Here is an 18,412-nt window from a genome sequence, read left to right as displayed (position 1 = left end):
CCAATAAGGTACCAGTGACCAATCATGCAGATGTAGACTATGTGACATTCAGACAGAGGATTCATAATAGCTGTTTTGAGGAAACTCAACAAAATTCAAGATAAAGGAGACAAGGAATTCAGGATCCTATCAGATAAATTTAATAAAGAGATTGAAATAGTTAAAAACAGGCAGGAATTCGGGAGCTGAAAAATGCATTTGACAAACTGGAGAATGGATCAGAGTGTCTTAATAGCAGAATTGATCAAGCAAAAGAAAGAATTAGCTTGAAGAAAGGCTTTTAAAATATAGTCAGAAAAGACAAAAGAAAAAAGAATAAAGCATGTCTTACAGGCCTCTAGAAAAGAGCCTTAAAAGGCAAGTCTAAGACTTTGAGCCTTAAAGAGGAAGTAGAAAGAGGGATAGGGATAGAAAGTTTATTCAAGGAGAGAGAATATCAGTGATCTTCCCAAACCTAGACAAAGGTATCATTACTTAAGTACAAGAAGTTTATAGAAAGCAGAGCAGACTTAACCCAAATAAGAATACCTCACAAAATTTTATAGTCAAATTCACAAAGGTCAAGGATAAAGAGAGGATCCTATTTCATCCATGTCCCTACAAAGGACACATACTCATCATTTTTTATGGCTGCATACTATTCCATGGTGTATATGTGCCACAGAACAGAAAATCAAACACCACATGTTCTCACTCATAGGTGGGAGTTGAACAATGAGAACACATGGACACAGGGAGGGGGGCATCACACACTGGGTCTGTTGGGGGTGGTTAGGGGAGGGACAGTGGGGTGTGGGGAGTTTGGGGAGGGATAACATGGGGAGAAATGCCAGATATAGGTGATGGGGGGATGGAGGCAGCAAACCATCTTGCCATGTAAGTACCTATGCAACAACCCGGCATGATCTGCACATGTACCTCAGAGCCTAAAGTACAATTAAAAAAATGAGAGAGAGAGAGAGAGAGAGAGAGAGAGAGAGAGAGAGAGAGAGAGAGAGAGAGAGAGAGAAAATCCTGAGAGCAGCAAGGGAGAAAAAACAAATGACAGAAATGGAGCTCCAACACATCTGGCAGCAGGCTTTTCAGTGGGTGCCGTACAGTCCAGGAGACAGTGGCATGAAATATTTAAAATGCTAAAAGAAAAACAATTCTAAAATAGCATATCCAGTAAAAATATCCTCTAATGAGCAATAAGAAATCATCTGGAGGCACAAAACTCAATGGTAATAGTAAATATAAAGAAAAACACAGTACATTATAACACTGTAATTGTGGTGTATAAACTACTCATATACTGAATAGAAAGACTAAAAGATTAACTCATGAAAAATAGTAACTACAACAAGTTTTCATGACATAGTATTATGTGATATAAATAGAAACAACAAAAAGTTAAAAATCAGAAAGATAAATTTAAACAGTAGAGTTTTTATTATTTTTTCTTTGTATTTTTATACAATCAATCTTGTCATTTTAAATAATGGGTTTTAAGGTATTATTTGCAAGCCTCATGGTATCCTCAAATTAAAAAGCAGTACAACAATAACATGCACATGCAAAGCAAGGAATTAAAACATACCACTAGAAAAAAAAGTCACCTTTGCTAAAAGGAAGACAGAGAGGAAGAAAAGAAGGACAAGAAGAAAAAAAAAACAGAAAATAACAAAATGGCAGAAGTAAGTTCTAGCATACCAAAATCACATTGAATGTAAATGGACTAAAGTCTCAAATCAGAAGACAGAGAGTTGCTGAGTGGGTAGAAAAACAAGGCAATGTGCTTGCCTACAAGGAACACATGTCACTTGTAAAGTCACACTCAGACTGAAAAAATGTTGGACAAAATAACAAACCGAAGTGACAAAGAAACCACATGAAGAAAAGGAAACAAATTCTGGAGATGAAGAAAATGCAAGTAAGTTAAAATTACTGAAAATGTAGTATTTTTATTAATTGCTGTATTCATGTAGAGTGAACAAGAGAGAATAAATATGTCTAGCCTGGTACCCCAAGGCAGAAGGATGAACAAGTGAGGAGTCCAACAGGTTAATTAGACGTAAAGAAAGAGCAATTTGACTTCAGATTCATTTTCTGCAGTAATAAACCTAGGAAGACAATGAAACAACTTTAAAGAAATTGAATTATTATTTTAGTGGTAAAGAAACAATCGAATAACCATAATAAGAGAATTGTTAAATTTGAAATTCTGTTAAATCCATAACAGGATTATTATCTATGAGACTGCAACCTAAAAAAATACTCCTCATAACTGTTAAGGTCACCAAAACTAGGAAACTCTGAGAAATTATTGCAGCCAAGAGGAATTAATTCCAAGCAATCATTTTTTTAAAAAATTTTCAAACACAATTATTTTAATACTATTCATAGTACTGAGAATATGAATTAATCTAAATATTGAACAATAAAAAAGTCTTTAACATTCTGTGGGGTCAGTGGTGATACCCTCTTTATCATTTTTTATTCTGTCTATTTGATTCTTCTCTCTTTTCTTATTAGTCTGGCTAGCAGTCTATTTATTTTGTTAATCTTTTCAAAAAACCAGCTCCTGGATTCATTGATTTTTTTAAAGGGATTTCTGTGTCTCTATCTCCTTCAGTTCTGCTCTGATCTTAGTTTTTTCTTGTCTTCTGCTAGTTTAAATTTGTTTGCTCTTGCTTCTCTAGTTTTTTAATTGTGATGTTAGGGTGTCAATTGTAGATCTTTTCCACTTTCTCCTGTGGGCATTTAGGACTACAAATTTCCCTGTAAACATTTCTTTAGCTGTGTCCCAGAGATTCTGGTGCATTGTGTCTTTGTTCTCAATGGCTTCAAAGAACTTACCTATTTCTGCCTGAATTTTGTTATTTACCTAGTAGTCATTCAGGAGCAGGTTGTTCCGTTTCCATATACTTGTGTCGTTTTGAATGAGTTTCTTAATCCCGAGTTCTAATTTGATTGCACTGTGGTCTGAGAGACTGTTATGATATCTGTTCTTTAGAATTTACTAAGGAGTGTTTTACATCCAATTATGTGGTCAAGTTTAGAATAAGTGTGATGTAGTGCTGAGAAGAATGTATACTCTGTTGATTTGGAATGGAGAGTTTTATAGATATCTGTTACGTCTGCTTTGTTCAGAGCTGAGTTCAAGTCCTGAATATTGTTGTTAATTTTCATCTCATTGATCTGTCTAATATTGACTGATCTCACAAATACAAATTACCATCAGAGAATATCATAAACATCTCTATGCAAATAAAATAGAAGATCTAGAAGAAATGGATAAATTCCTGGACACTTACACCCTCCCAATACTAAACCAGGAAGAAGTCAAATCCCTGAATAGACCAATGACAAGTTCTGAAATTGAGGCAGTAATTAATAGGCTACCCACCAAAAAAAGCCCAGGACCAGATGGATTCATAGCCGAGTTCTACCAGAGGTACAAAGAAGAGCTAGTGCCATTCCTTCTGAAACTATTCCAAATAATAGAGAAAGAGGGAATCCTCCCTGACTTATTTTATGAGATCAGCATCATCCTCTTACCAAAACCAGGAAGAGACAAACAAAAAAAGAAAATGTCAGGCCAGTGTCCCTGATGAACATTGATGCAAAAATCCTCAATTAAATACTGGCAAACAGAGTCCAGCAACACATCAAATCAAGTCGACTTCATCCCTGGGATGCAAGACTAGTTCAACATACACAAACCAATAAACACATACATCACATAAACAGAACCAATGACAAAAACCACATGATTATCTCAATAGATGCAGAGAAGGCCTTTGATAAAATTCAGCACTGCTTCTGGCTGAAAACTCTCAGTAAACTAGATATTGATGCAACATATCTCAAAATAATAAGAGCTATTTATGACAAGCCCACATCCAATATCATGTTGAATGGGCAAAAACTGGAAGCATTCCCTCTGAAAACTGGCACAAGACAAGTATGCCCTCTTTCACAACTCCTATTCAACATAGTATTGAAAGTTTTGTCCAGGGCAATGAGGCAAGAGAAAGAAATAAAGCAATCAAATAGGAAGAGAGGAAGTCGAATTTTCTCTGTTTGAAGATGATATAATTGTATATTTAGAATATCCCATAGTCTCAACCCAAAATTTCCTTAAGCTGATAAGCAGCTTCAGCAAAGTCTCAGTATACAAAATCGATGTGAAGAAATCACAAGCATTCCTGTACACCAATAATAGAGAGACAAATAATGAATGAACTCCCACTCACAATTGCTACAAAGAGATTAAGCACCTAGCAGTACAACCTACAGGAGCTGTAAAGGACTTCTTCAAGGAGAACTACAAACCACTGCTCAAGGAAATAAGAGAAAACACAAAAAAATGGAAAAACATTCCATGTTCATGGATAGAAAAAGCCATTATCAAGAAAATGGCCATATTGCCCAAAGTAATTTATAGATTCAATGCTATCCCTATCAAGCTACCATTGACTTTCTTCACAGAATTAGAAAAAACTACTTAAAATTACATATGGAACCAAAAAAGAGCCCATATAGCCAAGACATTCCTAAGCAAAAAGAAAAAAGCTAGAAGCATCACACTACCTGACTTCAAACTGTACTACGGTAACCAAAACAGCATGGTACTGGTACCAAGACAGATATATAATCAGACCAATGGAACAGAGCAGAGGCCTCATAAATAATGCTACATATCTACAAGCATCTGATCTTTGATGAACCTGACAAAAACAAGCAATGGGGAAAGAATTTCCTATTTAATAAATTGTGTTGGGAAACTCACTAGCTAGACAAAGAAAACTGAAATTGGACCCCTTCCTTATACCTTATAAAAAAATTAACTCAAAATGGATTAAAGACTTAAACATAAGACCTAACACCGTAAAATTCCTAGAAGAAAACCTAGGCAATACCATTCAGGACATAGGCATGGGAAAAGACTTCATTACTAAAACACCAAAAGCAATGTCAACAAAAGCCAAAATTGACAAACGGGATCTAATTAAACTAAAGAGCTTCTGCACAGCAAAAGAAAGTATCATCCGAGTGAACAGGCAACCTACAGGATGAGAGAAAATTTTTGCAATCTATCCATTCTACAAAAGGCTAATGTCCAGAATCTACAAGTAACTTATACAAATTCGCAAGAAAAAAAACAGTGGTGAAGGATATGAACAGAGGCTTCTCAAAAGAAGACATTTATGTGGCCAACAAACATATGTAAAAAAGCTCATTGCTGGTCATCGGAGAAATGCAAATCAAAACCACAGTGAGATATCATCTCATGTCAGTTAGAATGGCGATCATTAAAAAGTCAGGAAACAACAGACGCTGGAGAGGATGTGGAGAAATAGGAACATTTTTACACTGTTGGTGGGAGTGTAAATGAGTCCAACTATTGTGGAAGACAGTGTGGAGATTCCTCAAGGATCTAGAACCAAAAATACCATTCGACCTAGCAATCCCATTACTGGTATATACCCAAAGGATTATAAACCATTCTACTACAAAGACACATGCACATGCATGTTTATTGCAGGATTATTCACAATAGAAAAGACTTGGAACAAACCCAAATGCCCCTCAATGATAGACTGGATAAGGAAAATGTAGTACTTATACACCATGGAATACTATGCAAACATAAAAAAGAATGTGTTCATGTACTTTGCAGGGACATGGATGAAGCTAGAAATCATCATTCTAAGTAAACTAACACAGAAACAGTAACCAAACACCACGTGTTCTCACTCATAAGTAGGAGCTGAAGAATGAGAACACATTGATACAAGGAGGGGAACATCACACACTGGGGCCTGCTTGGGGGTAGGGGGTTAGGGGAGGCAGAGCATTAGGAGAAATACCTAATGTAGATGATGGGTTGATGGGTCCAGCAAACCGCCGTGGCGAGTGTATATCTATGTAACAAACCTACATGTTCTCCACATGTACCTCAGAACTTAAAGTATATTTAAAAAATTTTTAGACATTCATACAATGAAGCATATTTAGCTATTTTTAATCAAGTTGTATGACATTTTGAATTAAATAATTACATATCCAATTTAAAACAAGTCAGGTAACAAAATAATATACAGTATAATTTCTGCACCAGCCTGGTCTCAGAATAGCTTCCATTCTTATTCAAAATTTTTTATTCCCACCTTAGCTTACTGGATGATCTGAATACAGCAGAAAAGACCATAGAGACCATTTGATCTAACCAAGTTCTGTGCTAGCCAGTTGCCTAGGATATGGTTGTGTATAAATTTTGGCCCCTAAGGATAATGGAGACTATTTAGAACAATTAGATTCATTCTATTAGGGAATTTTAATTTTGAAACATAGAGAAGAAGTTGAGTTTGTGGTGGGTATGCAGGTCAAATAAACAAACAAACCTGGGAAACTGTTTTGATGTAGAAAACCCCAAGTCACAGCAGTGATAGAGTCCAGATGACATTCTATCCCAAATCTGTATTCCTCTCTCTATAAAGACAAATTACACTAATATTCCTGAATGACAGCAAAGTCTTATTTTTTTCATATATATCCTTACAATACCTGAAGCTGCATTACCTTAAGATGTGTTCCTGGAACCAAACAGCCAAACTGATGCAATACTGTACTGCTCTAATTTTGTAATGTTGATTTTTTTATAATAAGCCTATTTCAATACATTCACCCACACATTGTAGATGAACCAAAATGAATATACCAAATCTTAACACACAGTATTCAAACATGCATTGAGTGCTGATTGATATGTATTTCACACAGTTCCAAGCACAGGAATATAGGAGTGTGAATCAGACAAACAGCTGTTTTCCTCAAGCATGAATTAAGGTGAGATTCTAACAGTAATTTTTCTTGGAATGTTGGGGTGATGAAAGACTTTTATATGTTTCATAAAATTCCAAAGTTTCTACAACGCATATGTATATTTAACATAAATTAATGTTAGTATAAAACATAAGAAATATGTTTTGTCTAAGATTTGTTTCTGATTTCCGCCTCTCAAGGGAAACATACTAGAGCAAACAAAAGCCAGAGAACTAATGTTTTGTTTTTTCTTGGCTGGAATCAACAGAGTAGTATCCTGTGAAAAAAAGATATGATTCCTCTGATGCAAAATGGCAATGGCCATAAGTTAAGAATAGCAGCAAAGGCATGAGTTTCTCACCTGTGTACTATATGCTGGGCCCTACTACGGTCAATGATAGCACCATACATTTGTAGAAATTTGCTGTTTTTCAAGGCATTTTCTTCGATCATCTTCTCCACAACTCTGGGAAGCAGGAAGGGCAAAAAATTATTATTTCTAGTTTGCAGAGTCATCATAGGTTAAGAGAGGTTAAGTTGCTTTCCTCCAGTTACCCACTTTAAAAATGACAAAACCCAGACTATAGTTTTTGTTTCCTGACTCCCTATAATTCTCTTTCCACCATACTGTGCACACCTTGTAGTGTGACTGGCCTTTGTTATCATTCATCTTCATTATGCAACTTTGCAACACAAATTGCAAGGAAACGTATAGTTACAGTGCTAAGAATTATTTTCCAATTAGGTTTTAGGCCTCAGACAGGCTCTCAGAATCACTGAGCTTTGGTGGACTAGAACATCCAGTACATTGCAAGGGGCAGGTTTGAGTAGGGTGCAGCAAAATATTAATATAACTTTAATTTTTTTCTGTCATTGTTCCTCTAAGCCCACTATTATTTTTTCAAATGTCACTGATCTTGGGTAAATCTAATAACTTTTTACTTTCTCCTGGATATTTTTAAAAAACTCCTCAGATCCCATTAATCACATGCAAAGTTTTCATTTTCATAATTAAAATGCCCAGTCCAGTTTTTAAATGCTAACTCTAAACTTGATTTAGGTTAAATATCTGTCCCTCCCTAGTTTGATTTTGCTTCAGGCTAGGCAACCTTCAGTGACGACAGAAGATGTGCATCACAAAGTCCACTTGCCTTTCGCTTCTTACCGATCCTCTATCCCCACCTAGGGGGCTCTTGATGGCTCCTGTCTGGAAGCTTAAGTGGGGAAGTATGGAGTAAGATGTGGGAAGGAAGGAGTTTATTTAATGTCTCTCTGGGTTTAGCAAGTGTTCAAAGCTGACTTTCCTGCTTGGTGCTTTATCATTACCCATGAGATTCCCCACTGGAAATCTCAGATTCAACCACCCTCAATGTGACCAACAGTCCTCCAGCCAGTCACTGAAGACAGTCCCCTTTTCTCTGTATCTGAGGATACACCTTCAGCTTCTCTCTGCTGAGATAGCTTCTTTCTGAAAAGAAGCTCTCTTGGAGGAAATTTCGTCTAAAATGATGGGCAGACCAACTCCTTCCTGTGTAGCACTCACCCTATCTAAAGCAGCGACACCCATCGCCTTGCTGCTGGTGGCAGCTTAGCTGACTTTCTGTGCAGACTTCTCTTTTCCCCTCCCATCAAGCAATCTGTTCCATCCTCAATTTTTGAATATAAAACTGCTGGGACCTAGGATGAAAATTTATTTCTTGTGTCCCCCAAATTGCAAGGGACATGTCTCAAGCTCTTTGATGGAAACTTAAACCCCTCTCCCTTGTTTGAAAGAATAAAATACTCTTTCCTTTCTTCATGGGGGAGATGAAGGAAAATATCACAACCATTCTAAACTTTGACCCCGAAAAATCCCTTTTTGAGAAGAATTATAACTTCTTTTTTATAGCCTGGAGTTAGGCAATAGATGTCACTAAACCATTTTTTTTTGTGCTTTTGTTTTTGTTTTTTTGTAGATCACCCTTTCAAATTCTGCATGGGTGGTCTAACACTTCTTTGGAACAGTGAAATTAGTTGACCTTTATTGTTTTCTCTTTGACTTTTGGATCATTATAAAACCTAGACCAAAAAATAAAGCCCTCTTTCATTTGTCTTCTTATATTTAGGGATCCACCTAAAAACTTGAAGGTATGACACCTGTGGTTTAGAAACCAGAGTTTTTAGAAACTGTCCCAGGAAAAGCAGCGAATACAAAGACAGCTCTAAACAGAAATGAAATATGACTAATCTATGTTCTGCTCAAAGAGAGTCATTGTCATCCAAGAAAGACAGCACTAGAGAAGTGTGAAAGTGGTAGATGCCAGCATGAAATCACTTTTGTCAGACCCAGACAAAATAAGGCCAAAAAAGGAACAAATGAGAAGGGGTACTCATGCTTGTATATCTAAGATAAGAACTATTTCCAAGGACTTTCTAAAAACCCCACAAGAAATCCCTTCTTGTCCTTCACACATCACCTGCTTTGCATGCTGACACATTTCACAAGTGAGAAGGCTTATCACCAGACATTCTTTAGAATGAAATCATTCAGATAAGAGGCTCTCAAAGAAACACTTGCCAGGTAACAGCATCTCTACAATGAACTGATGACAGTTCTGCCTTTGAGCCTCTAGAATCAATGAACTCTACTTCTGAGGAGCTTATATGAACTTACTGCTTTTGCTGATAGAAGCTTCCCTTTCCCTTGCCCTCTTCAGGCGCACTTGTGGCTTGCCATTCAGTGCATACCAAATTACAGACCCTTCTTCCCATTCCCAGGTGAATACATATTTTAGAAAACATTAATTTATTTTAACCTGGTTTCTTTTACATCGATTTGTCAAAATGTCACTATTTAATATTATTAGGTATTTCCATATAATGACATAAATATATTTTTAAACATTCATATACATGTTTAACTGTTCACCCTAAAATGCCTCTCTTCACATTTGCTTCTGCTCATTGACATTTGCCTAGAAATATAACTATCATACCTATAAACTGGATCCATTACCTTGAGAGCTGTTAAAGTATACCAATTCCCAGGCCCCACCCCAGCTCAGTGAAATCAGAATCTCTGGAAATTGAAAATGGTCTTGGATATGTATATTTTTAATTTTCCACCTGATTTCAATATACATCTAAAGTTGAGAATTGCTGTTATAAGGACTCAGCTCTGGGATGCAACTTAAAGCTGATCTACATTTAATCTTTTCATAGATGCGTGTTAGAAGGCATAAGCTACATTTTTCTTAGGTGATTCTGGTTCTTGATGTCCTCAACCCAGGAGGAACCATAATTCAGAGAAATTCAAAGCATAGAGGAATAAAGAAGGAAGATGCCCAGCTACCTGGACCCTGGTGTTTTTCTGCCATTACACTTGGAGATTGGCTTTTGACGCTTGTGGGGGCAAAAGCGAAATGGAAAAATAGATTTGTATTTCAGAATATTTGCTAATAGGATATGAACATCTCTCATATATGAGCTGTTAAAAAGCAGGTATATACTGGAGCGAGGTCATAATAGCTCAGGAGAGACATCTGTTAAATTTGCAGAAATTTTGGAAGCCAATTGTTACTATGTTGGTAGCTTGAAACTGGCCATCATGGGAATATTTACAGCATAGAAATTAGTAAATGCTACAAATTAGGGCTCCCTTCTCCCTCCTGAGAGAACTGTGAAACATTTACCAAAAAAGCACTGGATGTAAGTATTGAAAGATAATTCTCAGACTGTTTTTAGTTTTAAAACTTAAGGCAAGCCATAGGTGGCTTTGCAGCTGGATGGTTCCCTTTCCTTAACAAATCTGAAAGAAGTGACCTCCTGCATAAGACTTGTGTAGGACTGGAAAAGAGGAATACATAAGTCAATGTTCATTCTAATATACTATGTGCTTGTACCTGTAGATCTACTAATGTGTGTTTATCATAATACAGAAAAGTACTATAGGTGTTTCTCAACTTAGTAACATTAATCTGCCCTTGCAATAGTTTTGCTTCACTAATTAGTATCCATTGTCTACATTTTCCCAACCTATGCATGAGAAAGGTGTGAGGTTTTTATTCGTGGGTATTTTGTTTTGTTTTGTTGGTAAATGACATGTTTACTCCTTAAGTTGTTGATGTGGGAATATACTTAGGTAATTTTTTAAATTGTTTTAGTAAATCATAGATAAAGAGCATTTATCCTTCTCTGTAAAGATTTATGTTAAGAGGAGAATATATTATGCAGAATTGTAGTACTTTGTAAGAACCTGTCTGCTCTCACAAACAGAAGATGACCATGGTAGAGGCTGTGTGGAAGCATCCTAAGGTAGTTGATTGTTTATCAATCATTTCTTTCAGCATTTTCTCTTCCATTGAATAAACTAACAACATAAAATTAGGTTAAATAACACAAATACTCAACAAGACCAAAGAGCCCGGCAGTGTCAGCTGTTTAACATGCCAGTAATGATAACTGGTATCCATCATGGTAGCAGATTAAAAATAAAATTTTAAAAATATCTTCGCCTGGACTTTATTAAACCTGAATACTTTGTAATTCCTACAGCTCCCCCACTTCCAGCAAACATCAAGCAGCTGCTATGCCCATGTCCTCCTGCCTATGCCTTCTCTTCATATTATACCTGTTCTTCTGGCTCTGCAAATCCCATATGTCAGTCTATTTTTTTTTTTTTTTTTTTGAGATGGAGTTTCACTCTTGTTACCCAGGCTGGAGTGCAATGGCACGATCTCAGCTCACCGCAACATCCGCCTCCTGGATTCAGGCAATTCTCCTGCCTCAGCCTCCTGAGTAGCTGGGATTACAGGCACACACCATCATGCCCAGCTAATTTTTGTATTTTTAGTAGAGACAGGGTTTCACCATGTTGACCAGGATGGTCTCGATCTCTTGACCTCGTGATCCACCCGCCTTGGCCTCCCAAAGTGCTTGGATTACAGGTGTGAGTCACTGCACCCAGCATATATCAGTCTTTAAAGGACAAGCCAATGATCCCCACTTCACTGGCTCCATCTTTTTAGTGAGTCTTCCATGATGCATAATTTGGTGATTTAGTTTGGATATTTGTCCCCACCTAAATCCTATGTTGAATTGTAATCCTCAATGCTGGAGGTAGGGCCTGGTGGGAGGCGTTTGGATCATGGGAGTGGATCTCTCATGGCTTGTCTTTATGATAGTGGGTGAGTACCCTCAAGATCTGGCTGCTTGAAAGTGTGTGGCGCATCTGTCCTTCACATGCTTTCTCTCTAGTTCCCACTCCTGCCAAGTGAGATGCCTGCTCCTCCCTCACCTTTCCCCATGATTGTAAGCTTCCTGAAGCCCTGACTGGAAGCTCAGCAGACACTGGTGCTAAGCTTCCTGGACAGCCTGCAGGATCATGATTCAATTAAACCTTTTTCTTATAAATTAGCTAGCCCTGGGTATTTTAGAACACCTAAAATAGCCAATGCAAGGATAGCCTTACACTCTTGGCTATGAATTGTGCCTCCATATTTTTTATCCTACCCTCCTGACCCAATTAAAATGTATCATTCCTGTGATGCCCATATCTCCAGGGACTTATATAACAATATGGTCATTAATCAAAACATAAAAAGTTCGATGCTTCATCGTATACTGTGATATTAATACTTGCATTTGTAACAGAGGACTTCCTGGAATAGGCAATGATTAATTCAATACATCTATCTAAAGACTGATAATTTCAAATAAAATTATGTAAAAGAATGTTGGAGCAGTCTGGGGGCAACAGTCATTTAGTAGCACCCATTAAAATCCAAAGCGGAGAAAGTTTGCTTCACATTTCTCTAAAGGAAATCTTGGTAAACATTCAGATAGAGGATAGGGTCTTTGGTAAGATGAGTTCTTACCAGTTAATATGTTTGCCACTTTTTTTAAACTGCATCTGTGACCATATATTCATACAATCTGCTTTTGAGCCTGGCGTATGATAAAATAGAGAAACGATAGGGTCTTGCTAGGCCCCATTACCCAGTTCTCACTGAGCATATACACTGGACTATAATTAGAAATCTCCTATGTGTTTGAATCCTATGTCTTTCATAGAACACCCAGTTGTAATATTGTACACCCAATCCCATTTTCATTTAGGAAGAATCATTAATGATATGAGGAATTCTTAAGAGATAATAATTAAATAAAAAGAGGCAGTGTTCATAATTGTTCTTTTGGATCAGATCATAACTACTCAAAGAAGGAGGGCCAGGCATTACCTCCTGACAGTGTGATTATAGATTAGTAATGTTTATTTTACTTTCTTTTAAAACAAGAATATGAGATGTGTGCACAATTATCTTATTTATTTTAAAAGAAAAGTTTATTTAAGAGAAATTCTCAATCATGGGCTCTTTATAGTCCATTCAACTATCAGGCCTATGTAAATAACTCATGCTAAGCTTTACATATCTGTTGTATGTTATGAACATAGCAGAACACATGTTGCCTAAAATTTTTCCTACAAACTCATTCATATCTGACATACTTTTAATGAAGGATGAAGGAACAGTTAGTTTGCTTTATACTTAGGGCAACTAGTGTCCAGTCGCAGTACCACAGAGAGGCAAATAATAAATATATTCATACTGAAGGTCTGTTCTTAGTGCAAGAAGGAATCGGGTTTTCTCTCTTTCTTCCCAAGCTCACTAAAGAGAATACTAAATGCTGCAAGAAATTAAAGCAACATAGACTATTCCCATTCTCAGTGAGTTAGGTACATCATAAGTCATACTTCATAACCCAGACTAAGAAAGAGTTAACACCCTTCTCGCAGTCTCTCCTCTCTCCATTCTCTGAATCCGGTTGAGATGCAGCCTTGTTAACTCTGTGGAACCCATTTCATTGTCTCTCTTTTAAAAATTTTAACTCTGAGTTTCATCTGCCACCAGTGAACTGGAATATCCTCAAAATGTAAAGCAAGTCCCACCGGGAATTGCCTCAAAGAATAATTTGTCTGATAAACAGCAAATTGCAAAATGAATTTTAACTTCTTCCTTCTTTCTTTTTTTTCTATTTTTTTGAAAGAAAGAAAGAAAAGGAGTAAAGGAGAGGAAGAAAGAGGAAGAAAAAGAGGGAGAGAGAACGGGAATGTAGCTTTATTCTAAAAATGGGTATTAATAATGGCCGATCAACATTTTGTGTATTTAAGGTGGAGAATGTATATTTTGTGTATTTAAAGCGGAGAGCTCTATAAATATTTATTGAGTTTACTTGTTCTGGATCTGAGTTCAAGTCCTGGATATCCTTATTAATTTTCTGTCTCATTGAGTCTAAATCTCTTTATGGGTCTTATGTATCTGGGTGTTAGGATCATTAGCGCTCATTGTTGCATTAGTCCTTTTACCACTATATCTTTGTTGCTTTGAAATCTATTTTATCAGATGCGAGAATTGCAACTCCTGCTTTTTATTTATTTATTTATTTATTTATTTATTTTTGCTCTTCATTTGGTTGATAAATCTTTCTCCATCCCTTTGTTTTAAGTCTTTGTGTATCTTTGGATGTGAAATGGGTCTGGATGTAGCATACCGTTAGGTTTTGGCTGTATCTTTTGATTGGGGGATTTAGTCAACTTAAATTTAGGGTTACTGCCATTTGTTGATGTAAATTCTTCTTTATGTTGATGCTCTTTACTTTTTGGTATATTTTTAGAAAGGCTCATACTGGTTTTTCTTTTCTATGTATAATGCTTCTTTCAGAAGCTCTTGTAAAGCAGGCCTGGTGGTAATAAAATCTCTGAGTACTTGCTCGTTCATAAAAGATTTTATTTTTCCTTCAATTGTGAAGCTTAGTTTGGCAGGATATGAAATTCTGGGCTGAAAGTTCTGTTCTTTAAGGATGTTGAATATTGGCCCCCACTCTCTTCTGGCTTATAGGGTTTCTGCTGAGAGATCTGCTGTTAAGTCTAATAGGCTTGCCTTTGTGGATAACCTGACCTTTCTCTCTGGCTGCCCTTAGTATTTTCTCCTTTGTTTCAACCCTGATGAATCTAACCATTATGTGCCTTGGGGTTGCTCTTCTTGAGGAATATCTTTGTGGTGTTCTCCGTATTACCTGGGGGTTAATATTGACCTGCTTTGCTAGATTCGGAAAGTTTTCCTGAATAATATCCTGAAGAGTATTTTCCAGCTTGGATTCATTCTCTCCGTTGCATTCAGGTACACCTATCAAACGTAAATTAGGCCTTTTCACATAGTCCCACATTTCTTGGAGACTTTGCTCATTCCTTTTTATCCTTTTTTCTCTATTCTTGTCTTCTTGTTTTATTTCATTAAGTAGGTCTTCAACCTCTGATATCCTTTCTTCTGCTTGATCAGTTTGGCTATTCAAACTTGTGCATATTTCGCTAAGTTTTTGTGTTGTGTTTTTCAACTCCATTAGTTCATTTACATTCCTCTCTATATTGTCTATTCTTGTTAGCATTTTGTCAAACCTTTTTTCAAAGTTCTTAGTTTCTTTACATTGGGTTAGAACAAGTTCTTTTAACTCCCAGAAGTTTCTTATCATCCACCTTCTGAAGCCTACTTCTGTTAATGGCACACAGTCCTTTTCCATCAGGGCTTGCGCCTTTGCTGATGAGGAACTGTAATCCTCTTTAGAGGGAGAGGAGTTCTGATTTTGGGTATTCTCAGCCTTTTTAGGCTGGTTTCTTCCCTTTGTTATAAATTTATCCGTCTGTCGTCTTTACGATTACCACCTTTCTAGTTGGGTTTCTGAGTGGATGCCCAGTTTATTGATTCCCAGCGCTGGAATCTGAGCAACCCACTGCGCTGGCCAAAACAGCAGTGATAAGACTAATGGTGCTCTTCTGCCCGGGAATCTCCTCCCATTTACTCTGCACAAAGAGCTGCCGCGCCACCACAAGAGTCATGCTGGTGACCCGTGGGGCCCCTCCACTGGGAATCTTCTGGTCCGTGATCGACGAAAATTCGTCTGAAAATTTGGCGTCCTCTCGTTCTCTGCGCTTTCACTGGGAGCTACAATCCCGAGCTGTTAGCAATCAGCCATCTTGGATCATTAACTTCTTTAGGTTAACAAACAAAAACAAATAAATACCAAGAGACAAAGTCTTACTTAGCTTACATAATAGGCACGTCTGAATTCCCTCTTTCTTTATCCACTGAGTAAAAGTACCTGTTGAGGGAACCACAAGACTTCATACTGCATGGCATGGTAGCTCAAAATGCTCCTGAGGTGATGGTTAGACAGAAGGGGTACCTAGGAGAACAGCCACATAACTGCTGCATATTGTGAGATCTCAGAGTTCCTCCATAAAGTGTTTATAATTAGAATGTTTTGTCTGCCAACACATTTGATGGAAAGGGAAGTGCTCCTTCCTGCTTCTGTGAGCAAGTGGTATGACAATTCAGATGCTTCAGATATGTAAGAGATTTATCATTTACTGAACAATTATCTATCGAGTGCCTACTTTGCATCAGAGCCTGTGCTGGGGACTGCTTAAGTTAAAGTGTTTGTAGTACCTAACAATAGAGCTTACTGTTCAGTAGAAGAGATAAACATTAATAAATAGCCATACAAAGAAATGCACAATTGCAACTGTGACTAGGGCTATGAAGGAGAGTCTATGATATACAAGAACCTATAAATGAAGGATTTGTTCTATCAAGAAATGTGAGATTAAAAAAGAAATCCTTAATCCAAGATCTGCAGGGTAAGTAGGGGATTACTACTCCAAAAATGGAAGTAAGATTTAATTAAAGCCAGAAGAGAAATCTCTGTACTTTGTGCAAAAACCCTTCTGTAGGAGGGAGCATCCCATGTCCTGGAGATGAGAGGATAATCATGCTGGCTGGAGCACAAACAGTTTTAGCAATGAACGTCAATTTTGTCATGTAGAGAAATGTTAAGGGGTTTTGTTTTTGTAATTTTTTATTTAGACATAATTTTAGGCCTATAGAAGAGTTTAAAGATACTACAAAGAGTTACCATATTCCGTTTACTTGGGCTTCCCTAATGCTAACAAATTATATCACTATGATACCTTTACCAAAACTAAGAAATTACTATTGGCATCATATGATTAACTAAAGTAGAGGGTTTATTCAGACTTTAACAATTATCCTGATCCTGAAATAGACAGGGGGCACCAGTAGAAAAATAGTTCAAAGAATTGTTTCTCTTGCCATACCCTAATTGAAGAGGAGTGGCAAATAATAGTACAAACAAGAGCCAACACCACTGACGTTTCATCTGGTTCCACTTTCACGAATTAGACTGAAAAGTTAAAGCTGAGCAAACTTTCCGTTCAATCAGTGCCAAAACTATTGTGTCCTAATTAGTTGCAGCCAAAGGCAGTGCTTTCAATAAAAATTTTAAACAAGTGGGATGACAATCCTAAAGCATTTATTCAGAGAATTGTAACAGAAGAAAAAAAATCACGGCTTTACCAATACAATCCTAAAGACAAAGCACAATCAAAGTAATAGCAAGTAGGAGGTGGAAGTGGTCCAGTCACAGTAAAAACAGGCTGTTCAAGAGCAAAGGTCATAGCAACAGTTCGGGGGATGCTCAAGGCATTTTGCTTGTTGATTTTCTAAAAACCAAAGAACAATAGCATCTGCTTATTATACAAGTATTTTGAGAAAGCCAAAGCTTTAGCTGAAAAGTGCCTGGGAAAGCTTCACCAGAGTCTTTCTCTACAATGACAATGTTCCTGCTCATTATTTTTATATAATAAAGGCAATTTTGTGAGAGTTTTGATGGAAAATCATTAGGTATCACTTTTCAGTCCTGATTTGGCTCCTAATAACTTCTTCTTGTTTCCTTATCTTTAAAAAATCTTTAAAGTAAACCCATTTTTCTTCAGCTAGTAATATAGAAAAGGTCTGCTTCAACACGGTTAGATCCCCAGAATCTTTAGTTCTTTAGGAATGAACTAAATGGCTAATATATTGCTTACAAAAGTGTCTTGAATTTAATGGAGCTTATGTTGAGAAATAAAGTTTATATTTGTATTATTTTTTTACCTTTTATTTTCATGTTTCCAAAAACTGTTTGAAGTCCCCTCATAATTCTCAAAACTCAACTGTTATAAAAAAACAGTCCAGTTAAAAAAATTATCAAAGTACATACAGAGACAATTCACCAATGTGGTTGTACAGATGGCAAATAAATGCATCACAATGTGTTCAGTGTCATTATCCAGTAGGGATATACAATAAGATATCTCTACATACCAATCAGAATGGCTAAAATTTTTTAAAACATGAGAACATACTTTTAAATGTTGATGAAGATAGAGATAAATTAGATTATGAATATATTGCTGGCGGAAATGTACAACTGTATAGTCTTTTGGAAACTTCCTGAAAAACACTTTGGCAATTTATTTAAAAAATAAACATACAACTACCATATGACCTGGAAATTGCAATCCTGGGCATTTTATCCCGGGGAAATAGAGTTATGTTTACATATAAAACTGTTAACAAATGTATATAGAAGCTTTATTTGTAATAACCAAAAAGTGAAAACACTTCAATGTCCTTCAAGGGTTTAACAGTTAAATAAACTGTGCTATATCATGAAATACTATTCAGCAATAAAAGAATATGAATTATTCAAACACACAACCTGGATA

This window comes from Callithrix jacchus, chromosome 11, assembly GCF_049354715.1.
Source record: "Callithrix jacchus isolate 240 chromosome 11, calJac240_pri, whole genome shotgun sequence".
Classification (NCBI taxonomy): domain Eukaryota; kingdom Metazoa; phylum Chordata; class Mammalia; order Primates; family Cebidae; genus Callithrix; species Callithrix jacchus.
Note: the sequence above shows the minus strand (reverse complement) of the source record.